This window comes from Mobula birostris, chromosome 12 (genome assembly GCF_030028105.1).
Source record: "Mobula birostris isolate sMobBir1 chromosome 12, sMobBir1.hap1, whole genome shotgun sequence".
NCBI classification, from domain to species: Eukaryota; Metazoa; Chordata; class Chondrichthyes; order Myliobatiformes; family Myliobatidae; genus Mobula; species Mobula birostris.
In genome coordinates this window covers 61,719,924-61,745,691 of record NC_092381.1, presented here as the reverse complement: position 1 = coordinate 61,745,691, position 25,768 = coordinate 61,719,924, and the positions used below count along the sequence as shown (strand labels likewise).

Below are 25,768 nucleotides of genomic sequence, written 5' to 3'. Positions count from 1 at the left end.
GCAATGAATATAAAGGTGAGTCAGGTTTTATAAACAAACGATGAGATTTATTAACTTCTACTCAAAATATAGAAAAGTAAACGAACAACTAACTTAATCGGAAATTAACAGTTAGGTGACTATATCGAACAGTCAAAGTTATGAACTGTTCTTAACGAGTTCTCATCTAAGCACAGACTTAAAGTGATAAATTCAAAAGTCCAAGTGATTTATACAGTCATTAAGGAGAGAGTTCCCCGAAACAACGATTCCTTCAAAGTAATGACGAATCTGCCAATCAGAGCTAAGAGGTGCCTTGTCCAAAGAAATCATGAAGAAATAAAGGATCTGACCTTTTGGCTGGAGGGTGGTCACTGCACAAACCTTTCCCGACCTTGCAGGGGTTTAACTCAAATGTGCAAGCCACAATTCCCAAACAAAAGCTCAAAAAGGTCGATCATTCCCAAGACGCTGAACGACATTAACTTTACCCAGTCCTTTGAGCTCAGATAACTCTGGTAATGCCTTCACTCTCCGATACTGGACTGTAAGGGAAAAATAAACGTGCAACAAACAAAACCGGTGGCGTCTCCAAAACATCCAACCAGCAGCAACAACATTGCACCAATAATAAAAATGAGAACTGCATCACAGTGGTGGGCTTTTCTTTTATACCATGCCATCACGTGACATCATCACCCTGCTATCATGAGACAATTACATCATGCCCATCACGAGATAATGACATAATGCTCACAAGATAATTATATCATGCTGACGGAATATGTAACAATTCTCTGCTGCTCTCAGTAATTAATTTAACTCCAAACATTAAAAGCTTGGTAAAATCAAAACAGATTCAAACATCTCATTAAGGTAAGTAATGTTTATCTTGTTTTTATATTAAATCAATATATCATGTAAAAATGCTAAATATGTCTATACAGGTTTCCCCCGCCATCCGAAGGTAGAGCAGTCCTATGAAACAGTTCGTAAGCCGAAATGTCGTAAAGTGAAGAAACAATTACCATTTATTTCTATGGGAAAATTTTGTGAGCAGTCACAGACCCAAAAATAACCTACCAAATCATGCCAAATAGCACATAAAACCTAAAATAACAGTAACATATAGTAAAAGCAGGAATGATATGATAAATACACAGCCTATATAAAGTAGAAATATTTTTCCACAATCATTACTGCACCGTTCTCCATAGCGAAAATCTCATGCAACCGCGGTCGGCAGAAAATCTCACACAAGCGCTGTTGGCAAAAACACGGCTCAAGCACTCTCCAGTAACTTTTAAACTATGAAGCTGCCAAATCATACCAAATAACACGTAAAAATATACGGTCTATAAAAAGTAGAAATAATGTATGTACAGTGTAGTATCACTTACCGGAATTGGTTCAGCGCCGAGCACACTGATGATCATGTGTTAGGCTGAGTCATTGCAGGTTGGGGTGGTGCAGTGGCCCCCACACTCCGGGCCACCAACCAATACTGAACCGCGAAGCATGCAGGGGTGCAGCAGTAGCCGGGAAGCACACAGTACATCTTTAAGAAAAAAGCCGAAACAAACATGCTAATTAATTAGGTGCCGCCTGGCACGTAATTGTCGGCCCAGATCAGTGCCGATTTCTGATTACGTCATCTCTGATCTGGGCCGACAACTACATGTCAGGCGGCACCTAATTAATTAGCCTGTTTGTTTCGGCTTTTTTCTTAAAGATGTGCTGTGTGCCTCCCGGCTACCACCGCATTCTCTGCGAATTGGTATCTGTCCGTGGCCTGGGGGTTGGGGTGGTGGGACACTGGGGTGTTATCTCGTCATTGTCTGTTTCCATTAGGGCAGGCAGGTCATCTGCTATCTCTGCCTGCCTCGAGGTCGAAGGTCGAGGTTCATCGTCTGCTGTGGCTGATGTGGAAGGCTGCTTGACTGCTGAGCCTCGTGCATTTTTCTATCACACAGTTCCTTGTAAGGACTCAAACCATCTTGCAAATATCCCCTAACCCTATGTACGCTTTCAAAATTAAAGTCGTACTTTATCATTGCAGCGAAAATCTCACGCAGTTGCTTCACGCTCAGTTCGCTACTGCATTCGGCTTCGATTGTTATCCTTTTTTCTTCCAATTGCATCAGCTCTTCATCTATCAGATCTTGGTCATGGGATGCCAAAACCTCTTCAACATCATGTTCGTCAGCTTCCACAAGCCAAACTCACTTCGTCCTTACTTCGTTCACCACGAACGAAACGCTTAATTATGTCTAGTTTTTCGCTAAGTGTAACACCCTTAAGAGCTCTTTTAGGCTTTTCCAATACATAGAACTCATCTTGCAAGCGGCTGCTCACAGGCATGTGTTTAAGCAATGCCGGCTAGAATGCCATTCCGAATCCGGGGAGAGCGGCTGCTCAGGGTGTGTGCTGATTTTTTCGCCAGCTTTTTTTTTGTAACAGTGAAAACACCTTCTGAAAGCGAAAACAGAGTACTAATGTAGGTCTTTCGTAACAGTGAGGTTTCGTAAGGCGAACGTTCCAAAAGCGGGGGACACCTGTATTAACATATTTTTACAAGAATTGAATGGGGGTACAAGAGTTGTATGGCGCATCTGAACTCATGAGTGAAAAAATTGACGCATGGAATGTAAAAGGTTGGCCACCCCTGCTGTAGGCTCTCATGTTTACTGGCATCAGGAAGCCCATTCTGCAGCCACTTTCCAAATGAATTTCTACTTTGCTGTCAGAATGAGAGTCTGGCCAGGTTTGGGGAGGATGTAACATCTCCACTGCAGCAGTGAGAAACTGAAGGTGAACTTGTCCAGCTGGTTGGCACGTTTTCAATGCCCTGCCAGGTACACCATCAGGACCTAATGCTTTGTAAGGGTTTACCCTCTTGAAAGATGTTCTGATGCTGGCTTCAATCACAGGATCACCAGGTGCTGCAGGGATTCGCACCAGTGTAGTTATATTCTCCCTTTCAAAGCATGTGTAAAGTGTGTTGAGCTCATCTGGGAGTGAAGCATCACTGTCTTTCATGATGTTAGGTTTGCCTTGAGGAAGTAATGGCCTGCAAACCCTGTCAGAGCTGATGTGCATCTGATTCCGTCTCTAACTTCAATCAGAATTGCTTTCTTGCTCTTAAAATAGCCTTCCCTCGGGCATACCTGGACTTCTCATATAGTTCTGGATCACTGATTTTGAATGCCACCGATTAATTTATTTATCTTTCTATCTACCTAGAGATTCAGTGTGGAATAGGGCCTGCCACACTGTCTTGAATACTGCAGATCTAGCCCTCAAAAAGATCGCAGATCTCCTGGCCCATCCTCAGCTCTTGGTTTGGGCATGTCCAATATCTTCTTAGAGGCATGCACTCATCCACACAGGTCTTGACGAAGTCAGTGACAACTGTGGCGTATGCATTCAGCTTCGAAGATGAATCCATAACTGCTGTCCCATCCATCAATTCAAAGCAATCCTGTAAGCACTCCTCTGCCTCCCTTGACCATACCTTTGTGGTCCTCACCACTGGTATTGTGGTCCTCATTCTATGCTTGTACACAAGAAGTAGAATACAACTAGGTGATCAGACTTCCCAAAGTTCCGGTGTGAGATGGCTCAATAAACATTTTTAATGGTGGTGTAACTGTGGTCAAGTCTATTGGCTCCTCTGGTTAACAACTTCTTTAAACTGGCCAGGTTGAATCCCCCAAAATGATAGGGAAAGTTGTGCTGTTTTGTGACTCCTGATCATGGTGCTCAACTCCTCCAATGCCTGCCTGATATTGGCCAGAGGTGAAATATACACCACTAGCAGGAAGATGGCAGAAACTCCCTCAGCAGAGAAAATGGACATTTGACCACCAGATGCTCACTTTCCTACCTCACTCTATTTTCAAAGAACTATTAACTGTTGCAATGTTGAATTACATAATGGGTAATACCCACAAAAATTTAACAAAATCCCTGTAAGGGTATTCTATAGATGACACACAGCACATGGAAAGCTATTTAAATAGTATTGGTGACTATCTAAGCAGGCCTTTCAACTTGTTGGCTACTAACACCAGAGGCTTGTATCTGGGAATCATTATCTTTAGCTAACAACAAAATTAAAGCCAAAAGCTCTCAGGACTCTGGCTCTCTCTGGCAACTACAATGGTAAATACACAATTACAGATGTTCCTATCAAACAGGAGACAAAGGGTTCTTAAAGCATCCCCACGAACAGTCCCACAAGAACTCACAGAGGTGGTCTGGCCTAAATATTTCTAACAAAGTACATGCTGTACTGGGCAGAGTAAAAGTACATACAGTATATGTTATCACATACTACCTTGAGATTCATTTTCTTGCAGATACTTACAGGAAAATAAATACAATAGAATTTATGAGAAACTATACACAGGGAAAGACAGACAAACAACCTGTTAAAGTCGAATCTGAGTAAAACTTAGGAGACCAGCTTCTTATCGTCATCACAGTTTATTGTGCACTCTCCTGCAGGAGTTTGAGACCCAGTTGTCAAAGGGAAGGCACGTAAGTACTGCCACCATCTAACAAGTGGACTCCCTTAGTCAGGTTACAGCCACATAGTTATACATAGTAAGCCCCATACATTACTACTGCAAGACGTTATTAGAACTGCTATGCCCACCAAGTCTGTTGGTGCAAAACCTAATTACTTAGATAATAGAGTCCACTAAATCAAGGTTTAATTACAGATGGATGTACAGATGGATTCCTTATCAGTTATTCCCTTTGCAAGGCCCTGACTTAATTCCAGACAGATGTTCACTCCTGTCCTTATCAGTGAGTCCTCCTCCCTTTACTCAAATGAGGGTACAAAGCATAATGTTATCAACCTCCCAATGTCTCTCTGTAAGCCAAAGAGAACTGGTAATGAGTTTGTCTTAGCTAACTGCTGAAGAGACAGTTTACTTCAGTTTAAAAATTCCTATTCAGTCTCAATGATTCTTTTAGCCAGAGGTTACATAGGTTCAAAATGATTTTTTTTCCCAATATCCTCAGTTCCTCAAACCAATGTGCAAAAGACACATCACTAATTCCACACAGAGAATGGCTAAAACATTTAGGGTGGATGCACTCAACAGTGCAAGTTTTTAAATATCACAGTGCGATCATTATTGTCAAATCCCCTATCTGGCTATGAAATATTAATTTCACATAAATACAGACAATGCAGAAAAAACTCACGAGGTCAGGGTGGATCTGTGGAAAGAAAAACAGATTGATCTTTTCACAATGAAATAACCCAAATCAACTTGCTGAGCACAGTGGATTTCAGTTACCTACCCACTATTTGGGACAACTTTTGAAGAACATAAACTAAATCGAGAAAATAACCAGGACTCCCTTAGTTTATTTGGGCACTATGCCACTTAATTGGGACAGGAGACTGTTGCTTAACAGTTTCCAACTAACGTCAATTGCATGGCAATTAGATACTACACTGTGCTTAGAGCAAACAGTTTTTAAAATAGTTTTGGTACTTGTGTTTGTGTTCAAAAAGCAGTGATTTTTTTGTCACTGATAGTTGGTGAGAAACAACAGCAAGACAATTTAGAGCTGTTTTGATCACTGCAGTTTCAAGCATTCAGGCTTGGCAATGCCAGAAATGGCCAGGAATGAAAATGAAACGATTTCACTACTTCAACTGGTTAGGAATTATGAAAATCAACAGTCATCTTGTATGTTATAATGAAAGTGAAGAGTTGGATGATATTGTGTAGGCAGAAGAGATTCGTTTAGTTAGACATTTGAGTACTAATTTAATTAGCTTGACACAACACTGTGGGCCGAATGGCCTGTTCATGTACTGTACTGTTCTATGTTCTAGGATCACTATTGCTCCCTATCAATGCCACTTTGTTTCTGATTAAGCAACACAAACCTGATTTGTAAATTCCTAATCCACTCTTATTTACAGAACTGGTTTGAGTAGTTGAAATACACTGTTGATCTAGTTCTGTTTTGCTATGCAACTCCGCCTATTAAATAGCATTCTGTATACATTAGGTATGCAATCTGTCTGGCTGTCAGATTCCTGTTTTGCAAAAACTGCCATTTAAATGTACATTGTTTCTCTCAGCCAGAACAGATACTTTTTTGTACAACTAGTTAAGTGCACTACATACCGGGGTCACAGTGTGCAGTAAATGGTGAAATTAAATGCAGGTTAAGTGAGCACTTTGAAGATTGCACCCATTCCATCTGCAAGAATGAGTTGAAGTTTCAATCCTTTCTCCTACCACTGCTCTGACGTGCCTATGTTTTATACTCTTACACTGTTTCAATAAAGTCCAATAAGCCTCAGGAATAAGTAATCAATTTCTGATACTTTAATTCCTAGCAATTTCCTCATGTGCCAAAACTCTAAATTAGTCATTGGACATTGGGCTCCTCTTTTTTTTTTTAACCTGACTTTACATCAATTAAGCTCTCAAAGAGAAATTTGGGAAAAAAATTATGCTTCAAATTGTAATTACATATTTCCTCAAAAAATGGAAATAAATTTTATTTCCCAATTAAATATGCTCTTGATATCTATTTTGTTTATCAAAAAAATTGTTTGGTTATAGAATGTGAGACTATTTGCTTTATGAAGACTTTATGTAGACTTGGATTTCTAAAGAAAATAACATTCAAAAATCTGCATGTAAGAAAGTTTTAGATATAGCAAGTCTGAGTGTTTACTAGACTCAAAACACACTAAACTCATGAGTAGCTGGGAGTTTCTGAAGGGTCTGTGCCCTTGTTATCTAATCTATGATGAACAATTTCATCAGACCTGGACAATTCATCAAAAGAGAAATGCTAATATGTACAGGAGACAGAGGCCAAGACATAACTCTGTTTATCTACTGCTGCTTTTTAAAATATGAAATACATTTATTAGCCTTCAAACCCTTAAACCAGCTTTTCTCAATCTTTTTGCCCTGGAGGAACCCTTGAAATAATTTTCAGGTCTCAGGGAACCCCTGAATAAAAATTACATTTACCGCATATTAGCGTGACCAGTAAATTGTAGATATAATAATCCAAAGATAATTGTCATTGCTCTTCTGAGTAGAGAATGAATTTTTAGCCAACCTTTCTTGAAAAAAAAAACAGGTAGTTAAGCCTAACTTACCTTTCTTGAAATAAATCTATTTCATATCTTTTCATAAAATTAAAAAACTCACAAGGCAAACATAATAAATTTCTGTTAAATAACTGGCTTAACCCAAAATGGAATTTAGTTTCTTTTAAAAGGTAGGCTTGGTAGATTTAAATTAAATAAAGGTTGTAAATGAATTTTAATTTATGCTATTTACAGCATGAAATTTTACTGACCATGTTGAATACTAAAGTTACTAAAGACCATAAGGAATATCAATAAAACTATAGCTTAAGACACAATTTTATATAAGGCTTTGGAAACACATTTTCTTACTAAGTGACATGATTAGGCTCAAATATAGGTGGGCCTAGCATGTGAAACCTTGGTTTGTTTTCTGCTGCACAAATACTAAATTCTGGGTTGAACTTGAGATAAACACACATGGATTTCAGCTTCAACTGAAATGAGATGATTTCTATCCTTGTTCTTGATGCTTATTAAACCAGAAAAAGCTTGCTCACACATGCAAGAAGTTGAAAACTGCAGCAAAATGTCCATTACTTTCCTATACTCTTCTTTCACAGAAATCCAGAAGTTGCCCAGGGGCAGGTCAGTAAATTTCATCTTGAGTACGCGATCAGATCGCAACTCAAAGTTCTTCCTCTTCTCTCAAAGTCAAGTTCTCAGGCTGAGCAGAAGATACAAAAAAAGGGTCCCTCACCCAGTAATACGCTTGTGTTGAAAGCGAGGGAAAATACTGTTCAATTTTGTTCTGCAGTTCTCCCAGGTGGTTTTCAATAAGACTTGAGACTTCGTGATATCCTTCCTCATTCTCAAACCAAAGCAGCAGTGGAAACATTTCAAGATTTCCTTTTGCAACATGATTTTTCCAAAGATTCAGTTTCCTTTTAAATACAAGAACCTTGTCACTTGAAGTCAAAACATTTTCTCCAGGGTCTTGCAGAGACTTGTTCAACGGGTTCATATGACGAAAAATGTCTGCTAAGTAGGAGAGTTTCTGCAGCCATTCTTCATCTTCGCACTCAGCAAAATCTGGTCTACCATTTTCTTGAAAGTAGCGCTCACCAATGATCAGTGGCTCCTGAGCTCAGCCACACTGGGCTGCCAGACCTCTAACGAGATTGCTAACGGGTCTGCCTGGCTACTGCCGCCACTGCGAACACTAGCACTGCACAAAGTTCAAAAACAGTATCTATTTTTTTTTAAATCACAATCTCTCGCAGAACCCTGGTTTAGAACCTCTGCCTTAAACCATAACTCAACAACAGATTTAGAAAAACACATTTACAATAATGATGGTTATACAGGTTGAACGCCCCTTATCCAGAATGCTTGGGGCAAAAGTGTTCCAGATTTGGATTTTGGAACATATAGTTTGGGATTGCCATCATTTCCGACAGTTTATGTGCTACTGGTAAGCAGTCTTCATCTTATATTTGTTCTATCACACATATGTACTGATGTAGCTGTTGAACATTTTAGATTTTCATCAGTGACAATCTTGACAAGCTCCTTAATGAATTTCTCCGCAGTTTCTTGATCAGTAGACTCTTTATCACCACAAATCTTTACAAACGTAATGCTTTGCCTTTTCTTAAATTTCTGCAATCAGCCTGAATATTCACAATTACCTTCAGTTTGTCATGATAGATCTTTGATGATCAGCATACCATTAAGCAGCATAGCTTCACTCCAATGGTGAAGAACCTACCCTTTCAATACACAATCAAGATCTCAATTTTTTGCTTTATGCAGTGTTTTTCTATTTGTTATTAACTTCTGTATATTACACACATCAGGTCACTTCTCAGAACTGTCTGTAATGTGCAGAAACCTATGCATCACCTAGGAACCTTCCCAACACCTTGTGGAATTTTCTATTTGTGATGTCATGCCAGTGCTCAAGAAACATTCAAGATTTCCCATGTTTTCAGAGGTTGGAATTTTGGATAAGGGGTACTCAATCTGTAATACTAAATAAACATCACCAACCTGAATTACTGCTGACCAAAATATACATCAGGTTTGGAATTCCTGTTCAAGTATGCATAAACAGAAATGCACTGGCTTACCACAACTTTCCTGACTGTTCCTGGGTTCCTGATGAAGTTCAGCAGCAAAGTACAATGTTCCAATAAATCTCCAGCCTGTACTATGTGGAACACACTCAGATAAACCTGGTTGGACCTGGCACCTAAATAATATCTCCTTTAATTGAATGGAGAGTATGGACCAAGTTTTGCTTAATTTACATTTTTTTGATAATTATGAGTTATTTAAATATTTTAATGTTTCAATTGTTTTGTTTTTGCTTCTAAAAACTGATTGTCTTAATAGCTTCAGATTTTTTTATTTACAAATTTCTGATGATCAGAAACATTTACAATACTTTGACCATGCTATCACTTGGCCATGCCAAGGGCCACATTTAGCCAGCTATCAAAGCTGCTTTCTTAGCATTTTTGCAGCTTGATCTGTCCCTACCCAACACGTCAAGATTTATGCCTAATAAACATTGCAACTATGCAGGGCCTAGTCTTTTGAGAATAAGATAGCATTTTGTTTGAATATTGCCAGTACGCATCGTCAATTATAGAAGCATTATATTTGATTACATTAACACAGCAGATTTAGATTATTTAATGCTAGCATCTAATTACTGCAATTTCAAAAACTGCTCTCCACGACTATTGAGATGGTTTGTATTTCATCATTGCCTTCAGAGTTCAATGTACTCACAATCTTATCCATCATATAAAACTTCCCAATCCAATTTTATAGCCATCTCTTTAGCTTTAACATACAAGTTCACTATGTCCAATACATCAACCAGAGAAGTGTCACATCTGAACATTTGCTCTCTAAACACATTATCTCACCATCAATGACACCCTTTCCTTGGTTTCTGTACACTGAAATACTCTTAACCAGTTCACTTGCAAAATTTTAATTTACCAGACATTATCCTTGTATTCTGCATTTAACTTTAACTTAACCACACTCTTGCCTTCACCTACTTCCCTTAATTCCAAACAAAACCATTACACTTGTTTACTCTGTCAGTGTGCACTTATGCCAAGACTTGAACAGATATGCCAAATAATGGGTTTAGTAATTTACCACCAGCTAAAACCACTCATAACTACAGACACATCCATGTTGCTAATGTAACCATATTCTTCTCTACTGCAAACCACCTGCATAAACCCCAGACATCTTGAATACAAAATTCTGTGAGCTTATTTTCAATAACTTGGAGATCATCTAATCAACTAACTCTGCCACAACTTTTCCTTCTCCTTGCCTGCCAGGGTGAACTTTCATTGTTCACTCCTGCAAGTTCCTCATTTCAATTTGAACAGCTTCCTTCCTATGTCCCTACATGCCTTATCAAGCTGAATAAGCTCTCCAAACACTCTTCCTGTTCTTGTGACCTCATTTCCATAAAACAGATAACCACTCAAGTGCTCACTTTTATCTCCATATTAGCTAAAAGTACTGAGAGTTTATGCTCAAATACTATCATTTAAATATACCATCATCTTTCTCCTACGGTGGAAAAAAATCAAACCTCAAATCTATCAGAACGAACTATTCTCTTTCCAGTTTCCCTTTCCTCCCAGAAGTCCTTGAAATTGTAACAGCCTCCCACTTTTATGCCCGTCCACTACTACTACTATGTTGACTCAGGCCTAGGGGGCCGGCATCGGGCCCGTCCAAGACAGAACTATTTGTCTGAACCCCTGCCGTCATGCAGAAAGAGCTAATGACAACTAATAAGACCATGGAAGAGGAAATCTATTCTTCATAACTTGTCATATTGCTTTGGCACAGTGATTATGCAACCTCACTTCAAAACCTCTCTATCATTATCCAGCTGAATGAGGCTACACTCGCCTGGCCCCTTTCTTACCTATACATTCCTACTCAGAAATCAACCACAATGGCTCCTCTGCTCACCCAAGTAGAATTTTATCCGGTGTCTCTCAAGGATTTGTTACAACTCCTCCACATAAACATTATCTAAACACAGAAGTACCAGATTTCACCTCTGCCTTACTTCTTGACCTCTGCACACCATTGTCGACATTGTTTGTCCAGGAATCTCCTGGGGAGTCCAAAACCTTCCACTAAACACTGGTGAGTACAAAAAACTTCCATTTTGGTTATTTTAACAAACTTGATTCCTTACTCACTAATTTTCCTTGGGAAGTATTCAAAACCAGAGAGTTTGGAATTTGCGGTCTTATTTCACACCAAGGTGCTCACATATTCATTCTACCATTAAGCCTGTCTACTTCCACCTCCATACATTTGCTCCCACTTCAGCTCATCTCTTGTTGACATCTCATCTGCATTTTACCATCTCTAGGCTTGACTATTCCAACAACTAGACACGAGCCTCTAAATTGAGCATTCAGCTTTGGTGCAGATGAAATGAATTCCAGTTACAATTCTTGCTGTAATTATGTTGAGATTATACCTGGAGTACAACGCGTAGTTTTGACCTACCTAAAAAAAGAGGCTATAGTTGCCATGGGGAGAGTTCACTGAATACTTAAAATACTTGAATACTTGAAAACTTAAAATATTATTACAGGGCTTGAGAGGATGGACATTAATTCTCCAGTTAAGGAATCCAGGGGAGAAATGGTCTCTTTACTTAAGCAGAACAAACCTTTGGAAATTTCTACCATGGTGGCTATGGAGGCCGAAATATTCAAAACAATAATGCATATTTTTCTGATTGTTCGAAGGATATGGGGATAGGGCAGGAAAATACCACTTGAGGTAGAAAATCAGCAAGATTTTCCCAAATAGCTGAAAAGGTTTAAAGGTTCAAATGGATTCCTCCTGCCAATTGATTTCGCTCTTTAACCCATTTTGTTTGTATATGGTGGGTGAAAGCAAACTACTGTTCGGCTATATCATGTCACAAATGATGCTACACTCACTTTTTCCAAATCTTCAATGAAGATTAGTTCTGTGAATATCAGATTTGTAGAAAGATACCAAATTAAAAGTAAATATAAAAATGGAGTAAGAGAACTGAACATTAAAAGACAAATTCAAATGTCTGCTTTATGGAACTGCCATCCAATCCCAGAGAAAACCCTGATGACACAACATTCATCAACAAGGAGCCCTGAGGCAAAAGAGATAGTTATTTTTGGCAATGGAGTTTCACCCTTCAGAAGGCTCTGCACTACAGTTAGCTATAGCCTGGCTCATGCCACGGGCATCTCTCAAATCTTCACCACAAAACAAGGGCAGCAAACACATGGGGAACATAATTAATTGGAAGTATCTTTCAAACAACATCGATACAGAATTTCCTTCTTTAGAAGCATTCTACCAGTTCAGAGCAATGACTCACCACCTTGATGTCCTCAATGGTAATTAAGGATGGGCAATACTTGTTAGCTTTGCCAGCAACACCCACATTCTCTAAATCAATAAACATAAAAATATACTGCAAGTGCTAGGCCAGAACCCAAGCAATCTACCACTGATCTAATTTCCAATGCTTTCAACTACATCTACAACTGAAAAGAGCAGAAATGCACCAAACAGGCAATAAGTTCACAAAGATATCCAAGATAATAATGGGCAAAAAAAAAAATTTAACCCATCTTGATTCATCCAGCTAGAGGGATCCTAAAATCCAACAAAACCTCAGCTACACAGATTCCAATGTTTACTTATTCTGCATTTCACATATATATAGGCATCCATTAGTCTCGTGACCATGGATTTGCGCCTTGGAAGGTTTCCAGGGCGCAAGCCTGGGCAAGGTTGTATGGAAGACCGGCAGTTGCCCATGCTGCAAGTTTCTCCTCTCCACGCCATTGATATTGTCCAAGGGAAGGGCACTAGGGCCGATACAGCTTGGCACTGGTGTCGTCGCACAGTAATGTGTGGTTAAGTGCCTTGCTCAAGGACACAGCACACTGCCTCAGCTGAGGTTCGCACTAGCAACCTTCAGATCACTAGATTGATGCCTTAACCACCTGGCTACCGGTCATTATATAAATAAAGAATTTTCCCGATGTCATATCCCAAAAGTTACCAAAATAGAATTAGATGCCCTTCTTACATGTACGTTTGTTATATTCCAAATCAACTTTTTTTGTACTCAAAACTAAGGTCACCCTGAGAAACCTTCTTTCCAGTCATGATGGCCATACTTTTTCAAGCTCTTCTTTCATAATACTGATACCAAGTACCATCTGGCTGCCAACCAGTGCACAAATAGGTCAGGATGGTCAAGATTGTTTAATGTCATTTCCAGTACAAGTGTAAAGGAGAACGAGGTATTTGTTACTCCAGATCCAATGCAGCACACAAAAAATACAATAATAGATGTAAATACACAAGATAGCTTATATACATACATTGAATGCATGTCCATAAAGTGACACTAGGCACAGGAGTGTCTCCACTCAAGGTGACCGACAGGAAGAAAATAGTGGGGGGGGGGGTTGTGGAGGGGTGAATGGAGATGTTGATCAGCCTTATTACTTGGGGAAAGAAAATGTTTTTGAGTCTGATGGTCCTGGATGGATGCTACTAGTCTCCTCCCTGATGGGAGTGGAACAAACTGTCCATGAGCAGGCTGGGTGGGATCCTTCATGATTTTAATGGTTCGTTTCTGGCACCATTCCGCATACATGTTCTTGATAGCCGACTGGCTGGTACTGGTGATGCATTAAGCAGTTTTGACTACCTGTTGTAGAGCCTCGCTGTCCACCACAATGAGGCAGCATGCTGAAGTGCTCTCTACTGCGCATCTGTAGAATAATGCGAGTATAGATGTGCATAGTCCAAGCTCTCTTCAGTCTCCTCAGAATGGAGGCGTTGGTGAGCTTTCCTGATTGTGTGGCATGGACTCTGGGACCATGAGAGGTTGTGCGAGGTGTGCATCTCCAGGAGTTTGAAACTGCTCACAGTTTCTTTTGCTGTGCCGCTGACATAAAGAGGGGCATGAGTGGTGCGGGTTCTCCTGAAGTTGATAACCATCTCTTTTGTCTTGTTGACATTAAGGAAGAGGTTATTTGCTTTTCTCCAGCCTCAAGCTCTCCCACCTCTACCCTGCATACCGTCTCATCATTGTTGGTGATAAGCCCCACCACTGTCGTGTCATTGGTGAACTTGACAATATGACTACTCAGGTATTTGGCTGTGCAGTCATGTGTAGGTAGTTTTACTTTTTTTTAAAAACATATCCCCCTGTTGTCATGAAACAGCAAATGTCATGACATAGGTCAGTGATATTAAACCTGATTCTGATTCAATTCTGATTCACCTCCCTCTGGTGCTTCCCCTCTTTTTTTTCTTTTCTTCTATGGCCTCTGTCTCTTTCACCAATCAACTTCCTAGCTCTTTGCTTCATCCCTCCCCCTCCAAGTTTCATCTATTGCCTGGCATTTCTCTCTACCCTCCCCCCCACCCTCTACTCCTCAGCTTTTTCTCTTCAGTCCTGCTGAAGGGTTTCAGCCCAAACATCGACTGTACTTTTTTCCATAGATGCTGCCTGGACTGCTGAGTTCCTCCAGCATTTTGTGTGTGTGTGTGTGTGTGTGTGTGTGTGTGTGTTTGTGTGTGTGTGTGTGTGTGTGTGTGCGCGCGCGCGCTGCTCTGATTCCATTCGATTATTTTGTGTGTGTGTTGTTCTGATTCTATTCAGTTATTTAGTGTGTGTGTTGCTCTGATCCTATTTAATTATTTTGACTAAGTATTTTATCCCGATAGTTTTTCCAGCACTAATCTTTATTACATGCCTGATTTTTATAGCATGCCTGCAGAAGGCTCCTTTGGCTTTTGCAATTTTAGACATACCCAGCCTCCACAAGGTAGTTAAATGGTTTCATATACATCTGCAAGAACAGAACATCTTTCAACTTATTAGCATTAAGCTAATCATCATATTTTATGGATCCCCAAGTATAACAACATTTGTATTCAGTTTGTTTGTCTGAAGTAGATAACTAAGTAAAGCTTGCTAGCAGGAAGATGCAATTGACCTCTTCTTGGAATACCACATTTTTCTGTTAGCTGATTAGAACCAACATATATTAAATGATAAATACCTGGAAAATTATTCTGTTAAATAGAGGAATGTTGCATCATAAGACAACTCTGCTGCTCCAGTGTGTGCCGTATGAGGTCATTCCTACCTTCAGCCATTAATCTCTATAATGAGTCAACTTATAGATGGGGAAGTGATGACTCCCTTGCTGTTAAGATTGTTTGTGGTATTTTTTTTAATCCTTTCTACTTCTCTTCTTATATTTATATCAGTGCACCTGTAATGCTACTGTGATACTAATTTCCTTTGGGATCAATTAAGTATCTATTTACCCTGTAGCTATGCACTGAAGTATTTGACTACCTCAGTCTTCAGTCAAATATCACAGCAATGATTTTATGGTGTCCTCATAAATTATGTGACTTCTTATTCTACTTCATCTCTTCTTTATACAACCTTACAAGTTTTAAACCCTCGAATCATGATGTCACCTAAACCACAAGACCATAAGGCCACTAACCCCAATGAGCCTGTTCCGCTATTCTATCATGGCTGATTTATTGTCTGTCTCAACCCCATTCTCTGCCTTCTCCCCGTAACCTTTGACACCCTAACAAACAAATAATCTGTCGCTCTGGTTTAAATATACTCCTTAACTTGGCCTCCACAGCTATCCACGGCAATGAATTCCACAGACTCACTACCCTCTGGCTAAATAAATTCCTCTTCATCTCTGTTCTAAAAGGACGCTCCTCTATTCTGTGGCTGTACCCTCTGGTCCTAGACTCCCCTACTATAGGAAACATCCTCTGCACATCCACTCTATCTAGGCCTTTCGGTATTCGATAGGTTTCAGTGAAAATCCTCCTCATTCTTCTAAGTTCCAGCGGGTACAGGCCCAAAGCTATTAAACATTCCTCATACGTTAACCCTTTCATTTCCAGAAACATTCGCATGAACCTCCTCTGGACCTTCTACAATGCTAGTACATCTTTTCTTAGATAAAGGGCCCAATACTGCTTACAATATTCTAGCTGCAGTCTGACCAATAAGATTGGTAAGACTTTACAGCCTCATAAAGGCTCAGCATCAAATCTTTGCTCTTACATTATAGTCCTCTCAAAATGAATGCTAACATTGCATTTGCCTTCCTTACCACCTTTAGGGAATCCTGCACAAGGACTCCCAAATCCCTCTGCACCTCGGATTTTTGAATTGTCTCCCCATTTAGACACCATTATCCTTCTACTAAAGTGCATGGCCATATACTTCCCTACACCTATTCCATCTACCACTTTCCCCAATATGTCCAAGTCCTTCTTCAGATATCCTGCTTCCACAGTACTGCCTGCCTCTCCATCTATCTTTGCATCATCTGTAAACTTGGCCACAAAAGCCATCAAATCAGTCATCCAAATCATTGAAATGTAACATGAAAAGAAGCTGCCAACAGCGATCCCTGCAGAACACTACTAGCCACTGGCAGCCAACCAGAAAAGGCCACATTTGTTCCCATTCTTTGCTTCCTGCCAGTCAGCCAATCTTCTATGAACGCTAGTATCTTTCCTGTTATACTATGGTCCTTTTATCTTTCTAAGCAGCCTAATGTGCAGCACTTTGTCAATGGCCTTCTGAAAATCCAAGTAAACAAAATCCACCGCCTATCCTGCCTGTTATTTCCTCAAAGAATTCCAATAGATTTGTCAGGCAAGATTTTCCATTAAGGAAACCATGCTGACTTTGGCCTACTTTATCATGTGCCTCCAAGTACCCTGAAACATCATCCTTAATAATGCATTCTAACATCTTCCCAACCACTGAAATCAGGCTAACAGGGCTATAAACTTCTTTCTTCTGCCTCCCTCCCTTCTTAAAGAGCATAGTGACATTTGCAATATTTCAGTCTTCCAGAACCATTCCAGAATCTAGTGATCCATGAAATATAATTTCTAATACCTCCACAATCTCTTCAGTTACCTCTTTCAGAACTCTGGGGTGCAGTCCATCTGGTCCAACTGATTTATTTACCTTCACACCTTTCAACTTCTCAAGGACCTTCTCGTCATTAATAGCAAGAGCATTCACTTCTGCCCCCTGACACACTCAAATTTCTGGCCTACTGCTATTGTCTTCCACAGTGAAGACTGATGCAAAATACTTAAGTTTGCTTGCCATTTCTTTGTCCCCAGTTACTACCTCTCCAGATTTATTTTCTAGCAGTCCAATATCTACTCTGCCGCTCTTTTACTCTTTATATATCTTAAAAATATATATTCTCTTTGATATAATTGGGTAGCTTACCTTGATGTTTTAATTTTTCTCTCTTTATGTTTTTTCTTTGCCTTCTGTTGATTTTTAAAAGCTTCCCCATCATCTAATTTATCTAACCATCTAATTTTTGCAATATCTTATGCCCTCTCTTTAGCTTTTATGCTGTCTTTGACATCCCTTGTCAGCCACAATTGTCTCATTCTCCTTTTCGAATACTTATTCATCTTTGGGATGTATCTAATCTGTGCCTTCCAAATTGCCCACAGAACTCCAGCCACTGCTGTTCTGCTGTCACCCCTGCTAGTGTCCTGTTCCAATCATCTCCTCTCTCATGACTCTGTAATTCTCTTTACTCCATTGTAATACTGATACATCTGACTTCATCCTAAGAGTTCCTTTACCTTAAGCTCCTTAATAAAATCTGGTTCATTACACAATGCAGAATTGCCTTTCCCCTAGTGGATTCAAACATGAGCTGCACTAAAATGCCATCTCGTAAGCATACTAAAAAATTCCCTGTCTTGGGATCCAGCACCAACCTGATTTTCCCAATCTACAGGCATATTGAAATTCCCCATGACTATCATAACATTGCCCTTATTTTGTCTTTTCTATTTCACATTGAAATTTATAACCCACATCCTGGCTACTATTCGGGGCTCTGTATATAACGCCCATCAGGGTTCTTTTACCCTTAAAATCCCTGAGGAACTCAGCAGGTCAGGCAGCTTCTATGGAAGGTCTTAGCCCGAAATGTCGACTGTATTCACTTCCATAGATGCTGTCTGACCTGCTGAGTTCCTCTAGCATTTTGTTTGTGTCGCTTTGGGTTTCCAGCATCTGCAGAATTTCTTGCGTTTATCCTTCTACCTTACAGTTTCTTAATTCTACCCAGAAGGATTCTTCCAATCCTATGTCACCTCTGCCTGAGGATTTAATTTCATGTTCTACCAACAGAGCTTCCCCAGGCCCTCTGCTTACCTGTCTGTCCTTTCAATACAAAAGTATATCCTTTGGCTATTGAGCTCCCAACTGTGATCTTCTTTCAGGCACGTCTCAGTGATGCCCACATGATTCCTGCCCAACTTTAAGGTTTATTATTTTGTAGCGTAGTTATTCGGTATGCAGCATTTATTTAAGTAACACCTTTAGTCCTGTATTCATTCCTTTTCGATTTTGCCCCCATGTTACACCATCTCATCCCACCTACTGTAGTTTTGCCCATTCATCTGCCTATCCATCCTCACAGTCTCACTACATACTGCGTCCACTTATCTACCAACTGTCCCATCCTCAGCCCTATCACTCTGGATCCCGTCCCCCTGCTAACTTAGTTTGAATCATAGCAACACACACAAAATGCTGGAGGAACTCAGCAGGTGAGGCAGTATCTATGGAAAAAAAAGTACAGTCGATGTTTCCGGCTGAAGCCCTTCGGCAGGACTTGAGATAAAAAAGGAGCTGAGTAGATTTGAAAGGTGGGGGGAGGGGAGAGAGAAACGCTAGGCGATCGGTGAAACTTGGAGGGGGAGAGATGAAGGAAACGGATAGGAAGTTGATTGGTGAAAAAGACAGTAGGTTATGAAAGAAAGAAAGCGGGGGGGGGGGAGGACACCAGAGGGAGGCAATGGGCAGGTAAGGAGATAACATGAGAGAGGGACAAGGGGATGGGAAATGGTGAAGTGGCTGGGGGGGGGGGGGCATTACTGGAGGTTTGAGAATTCGATGTTCATGCCATCGATTAGATTGGAGGCTACCCAAACGGAATACAAGATGTTGTTCCTCCAACCCATGTGGCCTTATCCCAAAAGTGGGAGGAGGCCATGGATGGACATATCGGAATGGGAATGAGAAGTGGATTTGAAAAGGCTGGCCACTGGGAGATCCTGCTTGTTCTGGCAGACGGAGTGTAGATGCTCAGCGAAGCAGTTTCCCAATTGACGACAGATCTTACTGATATACAAAAGGCCACACCGGGAGCACCGGACACAGTATATCACACTAGCAGACTCACAGGTGAAGTGTTGCCTCACCTGGAAGGACTGTTTGGGGCCCTGAATGGAAGTGAGGTGTAGAGACAGGTGTAGCACTTGTGCCGCCTGCAAGGGTTAGTGCCAGGAGGGAGATCAGTGGGGAGGGACAGTGATCCCTGTGGAAAGCAGAAAGTTGGGGGGGGGGGGGAGGGAAAGATGTGCTTCATGGTGGGATCCAGTTGGAAGTGGCGGAAGTTTCAGGGAATTATGTGCTGGACGCAGAGGCTGGTCGGGTGGTAGGTGAGGACAAGAGGAACCCTATCACCCTATCCCTGGTAGCATCTATGCTCCGTCCACCAGAACAAACACGATCTCCCAGTGGCCACCCATTTTAATTTCACTTCTCATTCCGATATGTTCACCCACGGCCTCCTCCACTGTCGGGATAAGGCCACACTTAAACAACACCTTATATTCTGTTTGGGTAACCTTCAACCTAATTGATGGCATGAACATTGATTTCTCAAACTTCCAGTCCTGCCAAAGGATTTCGGCCCGAAACATCGACTGTACTTTTCTCCATAGATGCTGCCTGGCCTGCTGAGTTCCTCCAGCATTTTGTGTATGTTGCTCGGATTTTCAGCATCTGCAGATTTTCTCATTTCTGATTAGTTTAAGTCTTCCCAACTTGAACAGTTCAATTTGATTTATTTCACTGTTTAGTGAAGCACCATTCACCAGACATTCCTTTCAATCAAATGTTCTGGCTTGTGGATTTGTTTCTGTTAGAGATTAACATGACTACTTGGTAAATCTTGAAATAGAAGTTTCATTTGAGAAAAAGCGACAGATTTAACAATTTAGATCCAAATGATTAGCTGTTAAATATCAATAAGATGCTTGAGGAACAACTGAATTGAATAGCATGTAGCAGTTGAACTAAGATGGAAGACAGACTTTGTGATAAATGCACTGTTTCAATAAGAATGTCATGGTTATGTCTCATAACCTATCTCAGTACAATCTTGCACCTTATTGTTTTCTTTCACTGCACTTTCACTTACAGATTTTACACTTATTCTGTATTGTTATTGCATTGCCTTGTTTTACCTTAATGCTCTGAGCAATCATTCGATCTATACAATCAGAATGCAAGACAAGCTTTTCACTGTACCTTTGCACGTGACAATAAACCAATTCCTTTCCATTCCCTTTCCATTTCAGAACATCTCAAAGTGATTTGAAAGTGACAAACAGTCAATGTTGTAAAAAGGCATTGCAGCAGGCAATCAACATGTTAATTGGGTAACTAATTTTAGAGATGTTTATTGAGTATTAGCCAGGGATATGGAAAAACAGTCCTTTAAATAATGAAGTATACTGTATACTACATCCATTTAAGAGAGCAAAAACAACTCATCTGAAAAACAGCATGAGTGCAAACTCAGTCAGCAGTGAACCTAACTCTTTGCCTAGATTATAGCAAAGGGCTTGAACTCATGTTTTACACCACTGAGGCATGGTTTACAGCGAACCCAATCATTAAAACATTACTAATGTTAGAATGACACACTCAAGCTACATAATTCCCCACAAGTTTCATCCAATCAACCTCACAATGGAACTTCACTAAAATTACGAAGAAAGTGACAAATCATGGCCTGAGTCACATGGCCTTTTGCAATAAACCCAAGGATGAAAATCCTGATAACTCTGGAAAAGAACAATTATAAACTTGTAATATTTTGAAAATTCAAGATCGCGCTCTTGATGCACAGCGATGGCTTGCAGGCTGCTGGCTCAAAACTTGTTCTTAATTTTATATTTTTTTTGTATTATTATCATTCTTTTTATATTTGCAGTTCACCTTCTTTTGCACACTGGATGTTTGTCCCTCTTTGTGTATAATCTTACATCGATTCTATTGTGTTTAATCTTACATACATTGTATTGTGTTTCCTTGGATCTACTGTAAATGCCCGCAAGAAAATGAATCTCAGAGTAGTCTTTGATGACATATACGCATCTTGATAATAAATTTACTTTGAACTTTATTTCACTCATAGTCACACAGTTATACTGCACAGAAACTCACCCTTTGGCCCAAATCATCCATACCAATGAAGTTGCCTGCCTAGGCTAGTTCCACTTGCCTGTGCTTGACACATATCCTTCTTAATCAGCGGCTCCCAACTTGGGGTCTATGGACCTGTCAGTTAATGGGGGGGGGTCCATGGCATAATAAAGGTTGGGAACCCCTGCTCTAAACTTTTCCTATCGATGTACTTGTCCAAGTGTCTTTTAAATACTGCTGTTGCACCCACCTCTACCACTTCATTTGGAAGCTTGTTCACAAACCCACAACACTCTGCATGACAAACTTTTCCCTCAAGTCTCATTTGATTACTTCCCTCATTGAAATATTTACCTTCTAGTTTTAGACCTCCCTCTGTGCTGGTTGAAAATTAGCTACCTAGCCTAATGCCAGCTTCCAGCACTTGATCTAGGTCAAAAAGGTTCAGGTTCTTTGAGTGTATGTTCAGGCATTTTTAAATATGGTAATGGCTTCTGCCTTTACAACCATTTCATGCAGTAAGTTCCAGAACCCTGCCCCCTCTGCATGTTGGTGGTACACAGAATACACAGCACAGGAACAGGAAAATTATTTTACTTTACTGTCGCCAAACAATTGATACTAGAGCGTACAATCATCACAGCGATATTTGATTCTGTGCTTCATGCTCCCTGGAGTACAAATTGATAGTAAATATTAAAAATTTAAATTATAAGTCATAAACAGAAAATAGAAAAGGAAAAGTAAGGTAGTGCAAAAAAACCGAGAGGCAGGTCCGGATATTTGGAGGGTACAGCCCAGATCCGGGTCAGGATCCATTCAGCAGTCTTATCACAGTTGGAAAGAAGCTGTTCCCAAATCTGGCCGTACGAGTCTTCAAGCTCCTGAGCCTTCTCCCAGAGGGAAGAGGGACAAAAAGTGTGTTGGCTGGGTGGGTCGTGTCCTTGATTATCCTGACAGCACTGCTCTGACAGCGTGCAGTGTAAAGTGAGTCCAAGGACAGAAGATCGGTTTGTGTGATGCGCTGGGCTGTGTTCACGATCTTCTGTAGCTTCTTCCGGTCTTGGACAGGACAACTTCCATACCAGGTTGTGATGCACCCTAGAAGAATGCTTTCTACGGTGCATCTATAAAAATTAGTGAGGGTTTTAGGGGGACACGCCAAATTTTTTTAGCTTTCTCAGGAAGTAAAGGCGCTGGTGGACCTTCTTGGCAGTGGACTCTGCTTGGTTGGACCAAGTCAGGTCATTTGTGATATTGACCCTGAGGAACTTAAAGCTTTTGACCTGTTCCACTTGCACACCACCCATCTCTCCTCTAACATATCTATCAAAAACTTAGAAGTACACCCCGGATTTCTGAGGTTAAAACAGACAGCAAAAGACAAAAACACAATGCCTCTATAACAGAAACAGATCCTTAATAACTGCTAAATACAAGACCAGCATAATTTAATGCACCTCCAGTAAGACTCTCCTCAGCCTCCTTATCTCCAAACCACACAACCATTCCAGCCAAGCCTGTCCAATCTGTCTTCAGAGCTAAAACTCTGAATTGTTCTAATTTTCCAGGCAACATCCTTATAATTCTCCTCTGTACTCACTCTGGCCCAATAACATCTTTCCCTTGTTAATGTAGCATAGATTTATGGAAATAGACATGCATCCAGAACTATCCTTACTAAGATTATCTATTGGTTCTGGGGAGAGGCCAAACTGTTCCCAATTAGGCTAGTGGAAATTCTGGGAAATGAAGAATTATTTCTAGATATTCCTTGTCTTGTCCATTGTCTATGATGTTGGGACAGAGCTGATTATCCAATCTTTTACCCAAATTCAATACATGGAACTCAGTGACCTGAATCTCTCAGAAAACAAGGCACTAGTAATTCTGGTTTCCAAATTACAGAAATGATAAGAGAAGGGAGAAAATACATTAAGGCTTCAACCTAAAATGTCTGCTTATATACCTGTTAACACATTGTATCTGTTTTCAAACCAGCTATAAAGTGGCCAAAGAGATGACTTTACAATTATGAAAATTGTTGGAAAGATCTAGTCTCGAGACCATTTATAAAAAGGTAGTGAGAATAAAAGATAGAAATGGAATAAGGAATTCAAAAGTAATTTTTTCAACCACAGTGCATTGAGAATAGGAAACAATTAAAATTAATATAGATTCAATTGTGGTCATACAAGCTGAACATTGGAGGGAGAAGGGACGAGAGGATAACAATGAGCAAAAACAGCCAGGCATTTGAATGGAGCATAAACCCAACATGGATCCATTGTGCCAAGGGACCTATTTTTGTAATTCATATTCACTACACCACCTTTTCCACAAACTGACAAGCAGGACAACAATATCATAACTGCACTCAGGTAGAAAGACCACAAAGATCTCTTTGCACATCTTAAACATTCAATCTTCTTCTTCTTCTTCAAAAAATCAAGGATTTACAATAAACACAGGTGAAACACTTTAAAACAATTCAAACCTTATTTACATTATTTGATAATACAATTTCTCCCATCAACAATCTAAAAACATTTAAACTGTCAATAATACCCAAAAGATAACCATTCTCTAAAAAGTTTCAAACTAAAAATAATGCAGTCTCTTATGGATCATGAACAATAGTTCTGTTTTGTTTAAAGTGATGAAGAATGGCAGGAGGTGGGCACAGTGCTGTTATAACATGGTAAATAACTGGAGGTGATGGGATTAACAGCCACCCAGCTCATGGTGCTCGATCTCACCAGGAGTGTAGCTGCAGGAATCAGGAGGCCACTCCACTTCTGGTTTCATATCAACTTGACAATCTTTAGAGCATCTTTTTTGCAGTGTTTGTCAGATCACCACAGATGTGGCAAAAACTGAGCCCCACTTCACTCTTGCAGATGGGTGCTCTGAACAGCCGGTTATCACCAGCTGCCAAATTTGTTACTGACCCAGTCCACAAAACTCAATCTCATCTCTCACCCTGTGAGCTAACTTTTTCATCTGGGTGCAGCCCTAGAATTCCTTTATTGAACTCTCCTTGGGTTATGTAATGGAGTTTAATTGCAACTGAGAAGAGTATATTCCTATACTACAAAACAAAAGGGAACATTTATGATGACGTGCAACAAGTTAATGGGTTCACTCTTTGCTTCATGGGAGGTCTAATGGCAGTGCCAGGACAGAACTTGTTACTGAGGAATTACCAAAAACATTCCTTCTCTGGCTTTGGAAAGAAAATAGTAAGACAAATACCGTGTTGCAATTCTGCATATTTCTGTAAAATTATTCTTTTTTTTTCCTGGAATGGATAATTAGGAACTTAGGTTTCGATTTGTTTCCAACATAGATTATTTTTTGAAATATAAAAGCATTCAGATACACCCCACAAGTCTAGATGTCCCTATTCCCCTGTTGTCTCCTTTATTTCAATCTCTATAACTTCTCTTTCTCATTGAGCAAGATTTATGCGACCCGTCGTACCTATATCTACATTGTAAACACGTGAAACTCTGCAGACGTTGGAAATCCAATGGCCAAAGTGCTACACCTGCCCATTCAATCCTCCCTCATCTCCACTGAGGCCCTCGATCAGTTCTTCCAGGTGAGGCAACGCTTCATCGGCGAACGCGCTGCGGTCGTCTATAGTGCCCGGTGCTCCCGATGCAGGCCACTTGGCATTGTTGAGAGCCGTCATAAACTGGGGAACCTCTGCGCCATGCACCAACATAGGAACTTTCCGGTGGCCAAAACATTTTAATTCCCATCCCCATTCCCGCTCCATGGCTTCCTCTTGTGCCAAGATGAGGTCGCCCTCAAGGTGGAGGAACAACCCCTTGTATTCCGTCTGGGTAGCCTCGAACCTGATAGCATGAATATCGATTGCTCCTTACGGTAAAAAAAAATTCCCTCCCCCTCCCATTCCTCACCCTGGCTTCTTACATGCCTTATCACCTTCCCCAGGGCCCGTTCCTCCTTCCCTTTCTGCTTCGGTTCACTCTCCTCTCCAGCCCTTTACCTTTCCTAACCACTTCGCTTCACCAATTTGGAGGTAGATACACTAGTGAAGTGTAAAAGACTACTAGACAGGTATATGGAGGAATTTAAGGTGGGGGCTTATACGGGAGGCAGGGTTTGAGGGTGGGCACAACATTGTGGGCCGAAAGGGCCTGTACGTTGCTGTACTATTCTGTGTTCTATGTAATCGTCTTCCAGCTAATCCCCTTCGCCCCCCCCCCCACCCTTTCATTCTGGCATCTTTCCGTCCTGATGAAAAGTCTCGGCCCTAAACGTCG

General features: G+C 40.5%; 1 protein-coding gene across 3 annotated transcripts in view; it reads right to left on the bottom strand.

Moving 5' to 3' along the window:
* The window catches only part of jak1 (Janus kinase 1), a 135,245-nt gene that overhangs the window by 97,049 nt on the left and 12,428 nt on the right, over positions 1-25,768 (bottom strand). The window lies entirely within an intron of this gene.